The sequence below is a fragment of the Humulus lupulus genome, chromosome 2, assembly GCF_963169125.1.
Source record: "Humulus lupulus chromosome 2, drHumLupu1.1, whole genome shotgun sequence".
NCBI lineage: Eukaryota > Viridiplantae > Streptophyta > Magnoliopsida > Rosales > Cannabaceae > Humulus > Humulus lupulus.
The window spans coordinates 114,719,854-114,729,108 of NC_084794.1; the positions used below are offsets into that span (position 1 = coordinate 114,719,854).

The 9,255-nt window shown below is 36.5% G+C and overlaps 1 long non-coding RNA gene across 1 annotated transcript; it reads left to right on the top strand.

Annotated features, from left to right (window-relative positions):
- The first annotated feature begins 293 nt into the window (after positions 1-293).
- LOC133816255 (uncharacterized) lies at positions 294-2,004 on the top strand. The gene is made up of 3 exons (XR_009885115.1): positions 294-392; positions 1,004-1,065; positions 1,785-2,004. It is a non-coding gene; the product is annotated as an uncharacterized LOC133816255 (long non-coding RNA).
- The last annotated feature ends 7,251 nt before the right edge of the window (positions 2,005-9,255 follow it).

Consider the following 9,255-nt stretch of genomic DNA (forward strand, 5'->3'; position numbering starts at 1 on the left):
CGAGCTTAGCATAAGTGCGCTACGCTCAATCGGGTAAGCATAGCTATTGGGTATGAACTCATATGGACCTAAGGTTTGGTGTGAGTGTTTCACACATAACAATAATCCGCCTAGGAGATGATTAAGTCGAAATTATTTAAGTGATAAGGTTTTCATAAGTCAAAAAGTGTAATGATAAGGTGAAAGGTGTCAAATTTTGACACAATAAGGCCAAATCATTGAAAATAAAGGATTGTCATCAACCTTATCACTTTTCACGACTAAGACTCTGAAAAATAGAGATAAAAGAAAACCAAAAATCATATTTTGGCTGGCTTGAAGATTTTCTAAGAAGATCCAAGTGAAATCAAAGCCAAAGAAGTGGATTAAGCTTAGTTCTGACCTTTTTTATGGTAAGTTCTTGTACTTGGAAGTTAAACCACGTTTTTTAATTTTGCTGAGAGACTATCTATGGTGTTTTATCTTTTTTAAGATATTTCTTAGTGGTTTCCAAGTGGTTTGAGGTTTAGAAAAGCTAGAAGAGATTATTTTCGCCGAAAAGTTGCTCGATAAGTGAAATTTTGTGTTTTATGAGGTTTTGTGGTTCTTGGAGTACAAAATGATTTTTGGTTATTTGATTGAGTTTATAAGAGGGTAGATATGTTTATAAATGTTTGAATAGACGTGGAAAATTATTTAATTTGGGAGATGATCTTGGAAATTAGAATTTTATCAAAATCGGTATATGATAACTTTGTGATGAATTATGTTGGTATTTAGGATATGTGGTTATGGCAGGTTATTTGATGTTGATTACTAATTGATTTTGATATTTGGGGATAGCTAAAATTAAGGGGAAGCTCTGTCAAAATTTCTCCAAGTGTCTAAGATAAATCTAACGCTCGATCTAAGTAGTTTAAGGCAATTTAGGCATGATTTGGATATGATGTTTTGTGGATATTTTTAAATGATAGTTCAATTCCTTACTGCCATCATTATGATGTGAAATTCATGCCATTTTCAGGATAACCACATCAACACCTAAGACACTACTTGTTACACGGTGAAATATATTTTGGACAGAAGGTAAGTAAAGTACTCAACTGCAACACAAGAATTACATGTTATGTGAAAGTATGCATTATATGAATATGTTGTGAGTAAGTGGTATTAACTTACATTGACACTTCATCATAAATTTGTATGCATGGCATAATAGTGATATGGTGAATTATTGTATGATAGAAGACCATGCATGATATTATGATGATTAATTATGTGATGCATTGGCAAGTTTTATGCAACATAAAAGTAAGTTGTAATAAGAAGTTTAAGTTCAGTGCCATTATTTTAAAAAGGAAAATGAGAATGTAAGTAAGTGTAAACGGAGGCCTATAGTTAGGCTCATAGTGGCAGCCTAATAATTTGGGCTAGGTTTTAGTGAACCAATTATATTGTTTGCCATGTTCCTATTTTTATTTCTCCTCCATATGAGTTATTGTTATATGTATTGACACCACAGTGTGTGCCCGCCTTAACTCTTGAGCCCAACTGGGCAATGATGGAATAAGGTTTTTTATGTGCCTTACTGTGGTGATGGCTAGCCGGAGGAGAACCCATGGGATTTTATATTATACGTGTAACAAGTCCTACAGGCATTGGCCTAATCAAACAGTGTGCACAATATTAAGGGGCCCAAAATTTAAAAAGAAGTTGTGTATGTCCATTAACATTGGGTAAACATTAGCATTGCATGCATTACTTTACTTACTGAGCTTTAGGCTCACAATTGTCTTGTGTTGCAGGTAGAGAAAAAATGAGTGAATGACAATGGAGAACTGAAGCATGGTCATGACCATGATTTGTACATATGAACATATCGACCTTTTGTGGGTTATTTCAGTTTATCAGTGTGTATGTTTGTAATAAAGTGTAAAGTTATGTTTTGAAAACAAATTGGGTTATTTGATACTTATGTATAATATGTTTGAGAAACACTTTATGTTTAATGTAAATAATGTGAAATAAGTTTTCAGAAATTTTTTTTTAGACTTCTGCTGAAAGTAATTATGATATAATTTTAAAACGTAACACCTCAGATATGGTTTTAGCTAAAGTACGTGAGGGTGTTACAAGTTGGTACCAGAGCTATGGTTAAAATGTTCTTATAGACCGTTCATATGTACACTTTAAGGAAAGGATAATGCTCAATTTACCTGTAAGTTTTATGTGTGCATTTATTATGTGTTGGCTGGATGCCTCATGTGCATTATTGGCTAAATGACATAAGTTATGGGCTTTTTGTCTTAAGATATACATAATAACACTGATGGATTATGAACATGCAATGGTGGCTACTGGAGGCTCTTGCAGTAATAAATATGAACAAGAAATGGCTCAACTTCGAGCAGTAGTGAATATACAAGTTGAACAAATTGAGAAATTGTTAGCAGAACAACGACAAAGACAAGCACCATCACCGCCTAATGAAACTCCAACACCTCCACAAGCTCTGCCTCCACAAGCCCCACCTGCAGTGCACCCCATGGAACCACTATATGAACGTTTCCAAAAAAAACACCCACCGGTATTTGAAGGTTGCACTGACCCACTTGACACACAAGACTGGAAGAGTTTCTTAGAAGAAACCTTTGAGTTTATGCAACAAAGTGATAGGGAAAAGGTTTGTTGTGCTGCACATACATTGAAAATGGATGCTAAGATTTGGTGGGAAGTGGTTAAGTAGATTAGAGAAGTGAATCAGATGACTTGGGCAGACTTTGAACTGGTCTTCAATAAAAAGTTTTATAATGAAGTTGTGTTGACTGCTAAAGTAATTGAGTTCACTAGATTACAACAAGGGAATCTTTCAGTGGCTGAGTACGCCAGGACATTTGACCGGTTAGCCAAGTTTACACCAGACTTGGTTAACACTGAAACTGGTAGAGTGAATCACTTCCTGGAGGGTCTGCAACCAGAATTGGATAGAGATGTGGATATGGGACATACAAGGCCTCTTTCTTATGCTCAGGTAGTGGAGAAAGCTTACAGAGCTGAACACAGAGAAGAAAAGATAACAAAAGCTAAAGCTGCTACTAGCATGCCTCATAGAGACACTCCATTCAATAAAGAACAAAGTCTCTTTTCCAATGACAACAAAAGAGGGGCCCAGAATTTCCAATTTAGACAAGGACAAAATAAGACATTTAAAGGAGGTCAGCAAAATAGGCAATCTGGATTCCAACAACAACCACGATGTCAAACTTGTGGAAAGAATCATTTCAGGGAGTACATGATTCTCAGTAAGAGTTGTTTCAAATGTGGCAAGGGGGCTCATTTTGTCAAAGATTGTCCATTGATGAAGAACCAACAAAATAAGGATGAACCTCAAAAGACAAATGCTAGGGTGTTTACGATTACTCAGGTTGATGCTGATACCAACAACTCTGTGGTGTCAAGTGATACTTTTGTATTTGGTATTCTCACTCATGCATTAATAGATTCAGGTGCCACACATTCATTTGCATCCTTGACATATGTAAAAAGGTTGGGTAGATCGTGTGAGAAATTGTCAGGAGTTTTTAGTACAATGTTACCATCTGAAGGGATTTTATATTCTACTCATTGGCTGAGGGGGGTTCCTATTATCATTGATGGTAGGGAATTATATGCAAATCTAATAATGTTAGAGATGCACGATTATGAGGTGATTTTGGTTATGGATTGGCTTTCAAAGTACAATGCCACTATTGATTGTAGAAAGAAAACAATGATATTTAAGTCTTCGAAGGAAGATGAGTTTATGTTTATTGGTACGACATCAAAAAGTTGCATTCCTTTAATTTCTGTTATGAAGGCCAGGAGACTGTTGGAAAGTGGATGTATGGGTTATCTTGCCAGTGTGGTTGACACTTATAAAGAGCAAAAGTTAAAACCAGAAGATGTACCGGTAGTTAGAGATTTCTTAGAAGTGTTTCCAGAAGATTTACCGAGATTGCCTCTAGACAGAGAAATTGAATTTGTGATCAAGCTACTTCCTGGTACAGCCCCTGTGTCCAAGGCACCTTATAGAATGACACCAACAAAACTAAAGGAATTAAAGATACAATTGCAAGAACTCTTGGATAAAAAGTTTATCAGGCCTAGTTTTTCACCATGGGGAGCTCCAGTGCTATTTGTGAAGAAAAAGGATGGGACAATGCGAATGTGTATTGATTATAGAGAATTAAACAAGTTGACAATCAAGAATACGTATCCACTTCCTAGAATTGATGATCTTTTTGATCAATTACAAGGAGGAGGAGTGTTTTCAAAGATTGATTTGAGATCTGGGTATCACCAATTAAAGATTAGAGAAGAGGATATACCAAAAACTGCATTTCGAACTCGGTATGGCCATTATGAGTTCCTTGTGATGCCATTTGGATTAACTAATGCTCCAGCTGCATTCATGGATTTAATGAACATGGTGTTTAAGGACTACCTTGATAAGTTTGTAATAGTGTTTATTGATGATATTTTGGTGTATTCTCGATCCAAAGAAGAACATGAGGAACGTTTTAGGTTGACATTGGAGAAATTAAAAGAAAAACAACTCTATGCCAAATTTAAGAAATGTGAATTTTGGCTAGAGAAGGTGGCATATTTGGGCCATATAGTCTCAAAAGATGGTATTTCGGTAGATCTATATAAGATTGAAGCAATTAGTAAATGGAATAGACCAACAAATGTTTCAGAAGTAAGGAGTTTTCTGGGATTAGCAAGCTATTAACGAAGATTTGTTGAAGGATTTTCTAAGATAGCAATGCCATTGACAGAACTGACGAAGAAGAATCATAAGTTTGAATGGACTGAAGCTTGTGAGAAAAGTTTTCAAGAGTTGAAGCAAAGATTGGCATCTGCTCCAATACTTACTATTCCATCTGGATCAGGAGGACTTGTGATTTATAGTGATGCTTCAAAGCAAGGATTAGGGTGTGTGCTGATACAGAATGGCAAAGTCATAGCTTATGCTTCTAGAAAATTGAAGGACTATGAACAGAAGTATCCAACACATGATCTGGAGTTGGTAGCAGTTGTTTTTGCACTAAAGATTTAGAGACATTATCTATATGGTGAGAAGTGAGAAATATATACCGATCATAAAAGTCTCAAGTATTTCTTCACTCAGAAAGAATTAAACATGAGACAAAGGAGATGGTTGGAGCTAGTGAAAGATTATGCTTGTCAAATAATTTATCATCCTGGAAAAGCAAATGTGGTTGCAGATGCACTGAGTAGAAAGTCTCATGGTAATGTGTCATTTTTGAGGAAATTGACAAGACCACTTCAGGAGGACATGTGCAGAGCGGAGATTGAGGTAATCACAGGAAGATTATCAGTAATGACTATTCAGTCTACCTTGTTAGAAAGAATCAAACAAGGTCAATGTGAGGATCCTTACTTGGTGGAACAAAAAGGTGAATTGGAAAGTGGGAAGGTCAATGATTTTAGTGTGTCATGTAATGGGATGCTAAAGTTCAAGGAAAGAATTAGCGTCCCTAATGATGAGGAGTTGAAGAGAGAAATCCTTACAGAAGCTCATAATACTTTGTATTCAGTACATCCGGGGACGACAAAGATGATTAATGACTTGAAAAGACACTACTTGTAATGACCCAACTAATTCTAAGCCTTGGACCATTAAAACTACTTATACATAGACACTATTCTTAAGAAAACATACATACGAAATAGTCATAACTTTATTAAAAACTATAAAGCAAAGGTGAAAATACATAAAATTGGGGGTATGATATGAGATCCCATTGTTTCAAAATAAAACATAACTTGAATCTTAAATAATTTCGTTACAAAAATCAAGTGCGGAAAATACATAGAAAATATAATTGAAATGACTAAAAACAACTTCGCCCTCGAATCGTTCACACAGTTCACCGAATCCATTCTCCCCCAATACACAATCCCAAGCTGCCAAGAATCTTTCCGCCGCCATACAATTTTCCTGCACATATAAAAAATAAAGGAATGGGCCTAATGCCCAGCAAGGAAAATCTACTAAAAGCATGAAACATAACATAAACATAAGCTATAAACATAGATCATATACATAAACTATATCATAATCGTATACCATAAACATATATCACAATTCTAACCCATGTACATGGTAATCATTGTGGTTTGCTAACTAAGCAACTATAAGCCTCAAAATACAATGAGGTTTGCTAGCTAGGAAACTACAAGCCCCAAGAACATAAAAGTGTTGGGGTTTGCTATTTAAGCAACTATAAGTCCCAAAACATATATATCATAACATATAAAACCATATTATAGCATAATCATACAAGCATATAATAACTATCCTATTTTCCTTACCAAATACCGGGATGATGAGAATAAGGACAGGATTTTGGAACACTCCTAAAAATCATTAATGAGAAGGTAAGTATTTCTAAAAGAAGGAGATGAAAAAGAAATGAATCTAAACCACCGAGAAGAAGAGCTTACCGAAATGAAACCTAAAGTTCAAAGAACATAATTTCCTAACCATGAAGGGAAAACAATGAGTTAGGATTTGAGTAGAGAAAAGCTATAAGAAACTAATGCAACATACAGAAATAAACTAGGAATAGGAATACCTTTGAATGCACTAGAACCCCAACCCAAGTGTTTAATAAGCTTAAGATGATAAAGTTTATAACCCCTACCCAAGTGTCTAACACTCTAAAGTAAACCTAGCAGCTTGAAGGCTCTGAACTCAACTTGAAGAATGAAAGAAATGGCTGGGTTCTAGGTCCTACTTATAGAGTTCAAGAATAAAAAGATCTTCTTTTAGCTTGAATAAAATAATGACTATTTAATTGAAAAACATTTGAATAATCATTCAGCAGAGGCTTAAGACTCGATAAAAAAGATTTTGAGGCTTGCCAAGAGGTTATGGGTTGAATTGAGCTCGGTTTCAAAATCATTCAAAAATATTGCCATGGAGCCGATATATCGCCCATGGTAGGTGATATATAGCCTGGGCTTATATTCCCGAGGCTTGTCGAAACGTTCGTGCGAAGTTACGTGTTTTTCGTATTCCTCGAGTGGCGATATATCGCCCCTAGAGCTGCGATATATCGACCTACGCTGAAATATTGTACACGTAATTGCACTTTTTCAGCCTAATTTGAATTGAGTAAACAACTTTGACTGAGTCCTATAACAATCTTAAAGCTGCTGGAAGATTATGGGGTTTTCAAATATTATTCTTATAAAACTATTCCTAAAAAATACTTTAATTTCTCAATAAACATGCACATGACAAGTGTCATGACTTTATTAGTTCTATCTAAACCTTATAGTATAATAAATATCATCTTTATAATCGGCTATATTAATCAAACCTTATGTTATTATTAATATTCTTAAACTATAGGTTAAACTTATAAAATCTACAAGTGTTGCTACGAGTGTTCAACTAAGTCCCGACTTGAACCAAAATCCACAGTATTAAACATACTATAACTACTACTAGCTATTACTACTACTACTACTACTACTACTATCTAACTAGCTAAGTAAAATTCATGGACTCTACAATTCTCCCCTACTAAAAAGAATTTCATCCTCGAAATTTACTTACCAAACAATTCCGGATACCGGGCTATCATGTCCTCTTCCAACTCCCACGTTGCCTCTCGTTCAAAGCTATTGCTCCATAGGAATTTGACTATCGGAATAATCTTGGACCGTAACTGCTTCATCCCTCTATCTAGGATGCTAACCAGCCATTCCTCGTAACTCAAGTCTTTCTGGAGTACTATTGTATCATGCTTGAGGACGTGAGATGGGTCTGGCACATACTTTCGTAGCATTGAGATGTGGAACACATTGTGGCTATCTGCTAAAGCTGGCGGTAGGGTTGATCTATATGCAACTGCTCCCACTTTGTCCAATATCTCAAAAGGACCAATAAAACGGGGACTAAGCTTGCCTTTATTCCCAAACCGCTTTACGGCTTTCATAGGAGATATCTTCAGGAAGACTTGATCTCTGACTTTGAATTCCACATCACGTCGCTTGGTATCCGCATAGATTTTCTGACATCTTTGAGTAGCGAGCATACACTTTCTAATCAGCGCTACTGCTTCTTGAGCTTTTCTAACAGCTTCGGGACCAATGAACTATCTTTCTCCTACCTCATCCCAATGTAACGGCGATCTGCACCTTCTTCCATAAAGTAACTCATACGGTGCCATCCTGATCGTTGACTGGTAGCTATTGTTTTAGGAGAACTCTATCAATGGGAAGTACTTATTCCATGATCCTCCGAAATCAAGTACACAAGCGCGAACATATCTTCTAAAATATGTATCGTACGCTTGGACTGACCGTCTGTCTAAGGATGAAACGTCGTGCTAAGACTTAATTTAGTACCCATGGCTTGCTGTAAGCTTCCCCAAAATCCTCGATGTAAACACTGATCCTCTATCAGACACTATTGTCTTGGGGATTCCATGTAACCGTACTATCTCATGGACATAGATGTCTGCGTATTGATCCACTGTGTATGAAGTCTTAACAGGCAGGAAATGAGCCGACTTGGTTAGTCTATCTATTACTACCCAAGCTGAATCATACTGCTTACTTGTTCGTGGCAAACCTGTCACAAAATCCATAGCTATATCATCCCATTTCCATTATGGTATGCTAAGTGGTTGCAATAAGCCTGCAGGCCGCTGATGCTCTGCTTTCACTTGCTTGTATATTAAACACTTAGACACAAATTCTGCTATATCCTTCTTCATTCCTGACCACCAATAAATTTCTTTAAGATCGTGAGTCATATTGGTTGACCCTGGGTGAACTGAGTACGGGGTACTGTGCGCTTCTTCTAGAATCATCATCTTAATCCTTTGATCATTTGGCATGCATACCCGATCCTTGTATCTCAAAAACCCTTGACCTGATATTGAGAAATCTGTGGCCTTGCCTTCTCTAACTGCATCCATATGTGCCACTAGTGTGTTTTCATGCCCTTGCCCAATCTGTATTATCTTCTAATAGATTTGACTGCATTGAAAAATTAGCCAGCTTACCGATGACTACTTCTATTCTGGCACTGATCAGCTCCTGCTGTAGCGGCTTTTCTATTCCGGCTAGTGCTGTTATATTTCCATAACTCTTCCTACTTAGCGCATCGGCAACTACGTTTGCCTTTCCTGGGTGGTATAAGATTTCGCAGTCATAATCCTTTACTAGCTCTAACCACCTGCGCTACCTCATGTT